Genomic DNA, 2,500 nt, shown 5'->3' on the forward strand with positions numbered 1-2,500 from the left:
CATACTCAGCATAATTTAGCATACTCGGCATTATTTAGCATACTCAGCATAATTTAGCATACTCAGCATAATTTTGCACACTCAGCATAATTTAGCATACCCACAGCATAATTTAGCATACTCACAGTATAATTTATTCTACAACATAATTCATCATGCAACGTAATTTATCATACAACAAAAAGATGAAAGATTTCCACATCATAAATGATATACAAGACTGTACCCATTATGTTCATCGAGCCATGTGTATAAAGCGATTGTAGAGTTGCCGATAGTATTTCATTGTAGATTTGCTGATTGAAAAAGAAAGTTCCTTCACACTATATGCAACAAACTAAAGCATGACTGTTCTCACTATATTCAAGAAAGCAAAGGAATAAGGTGATTATAAAGTGATGAACTTTAAAAGATAAGGAAATTATTTCTACCTGATAACTGAAAAATAAATGTTGATTTTTGAGATAACGAAATGATTTCCACATGATGATTGGAGAATTGATGTACATTTTGCAAAAACCTATGGAGAAATAGTTAAACGTCATCGAATGTATTATGTTAAAGCTCCCTTGTTCCCAGTGACTTTGGGCTGCCATTAGCGCGAGCTAAGGATCTCATTTGTATGACCGGGTTCCTTTAGGGCGGATTCACATATAAGATTAAGTCACTCCGTTACAACCATAGTTCATCATTGAAACTACTAGACACAACAATCGGTATGAGTTTGAATATGATGTCTTTTGCTCGCTGGACTTTCTTTTGTCTGATTGCCTTAAGTGAAGGACTTCAGCCAGACTTACCTGTGAAACAGTGTCAAGATGAATATTCCTTGGTCACTTTGACAAGTACTCGACTACAAGTCAACACCGTCTTCCCGACCATCACTCTCCTGGATGTTTCACCTACTTATGTTAGCATCACGACCACGGACTGTGTACCCTATACTGTCACTCACACGGAAACGGTCTCCCAGTACAGGGCTCCACAGCTGGCTTACTCCACACACTACGTTACGGAGCTGAAGATCAAAGAGAAGAATCGGGCATACACTTCTACTAGCTATCAACCCGAAACCATCAGCATCACATACTCAGCTACCGACGTTGAGGAGCACGTGACACAAGTTGTGGGGACAACTACGTCGACGTCTGTATCGACAGTATCTGTCGTTAAGACCGTTTCCACTGCCTTTACAACGACTACGACATACACTCAAGTTGATGTCGTCAGCTCCTTCACATATTTACCAGTTTATGTAACTACCACCATGACTAATGCTTGGCCAATCCTCAAGACAGTTTACCAGACGGAATACGTGAAAGAAGCAGTCGATTACGTGACAACGGTTATCGATACATCCACAGTATACCACTGTCATAATGGTTATGATTATTGATATCAATAAAATATTTACTTCATATGCAACTTACTTTACATACCTTAAAGTAGTTTTTACTAGTCAGAAGTGGGTTAATGCTCAGATACATATAGCATGCTTTATTAAGCATATAGGATAATGTATTAATGCTATCTATAATATATACAGCATGATTTAACATGTATATAGTTTAATTTATCCTATGCATATCATATTTTATCCTATACATAGCATATTTTATCCTATGCATAGCATATTTTATCCTATGCATAGCATATTTTAGCCTATGCATAGCATATTTTAGCCTATGTATAGCATATTTTAGCCTATGCATAGCATATTTTAGCCTATGCATAGCATATTTTAGCCTATGCATAACATATTCTATCCTGTGCATAGCATATTCTATCCTATGCATAGCATATTCTATCCTATGCATAGCATATTCTATCCTGTGCATAGCATATTCTATCCTGTGCATATCATATTCTATCCTATTCATAACATATTCTATCCTGTGCATAGCATATTCTATCCTATGCATATCATATTATATCCTATTCATAGCATATTCTATCCTATGCATAGCATATTCTATCCTGTGCATAGCATATTCTATCCTATGCATACCATATTATATATTATGCATAGCATATTCTATCCTATGCATAGCATATTCTATCCTATGCATAGCATATTCTATCCTATGCATAGCATATTCTATCCTATGCATAGCATATTCTATCCTATGCATAGCATATTCTATCCTATGCATAGCATATTCTATCCTATGCATAGCATATTCAAACCTATGCATAGCATATTCTATCCTATGCATAGCATATTCAAACCTATGCATAGCATATTTTATCCTATGCATAGCATATTTTATCCTATGCATAGCATATTTTATCCTATGCATAGCATATTTTATCCTATGCATAGCATATTTTATCCTATGCATAGCATATTTTATCCTATGCATAGCATATTTTATCCTATGCATAGCATATTTCATCCTATGCATATCATATTTTATCATGCATATCATATTTTATCATGCATAGCATATTTTATCATGCATAGCATATTTTATCCTATGCATAGCATATTTTATCCTAT

This window comes from Penaeus japonicus, unplaced genomic scaffold, assembly GCF_977035675.1.
Source record: "Penaeus japonicus unplaced genomic scaffold, GWHDUDI00000001_assembly GWHDUDI00000025, whole genome shotgun sequence".
NCBI lineage: Eukaryota > Metazoa > Arthropoda > Malacostraca > Decapoda > Penaeidae > Penaeus > Penaeus japonicus.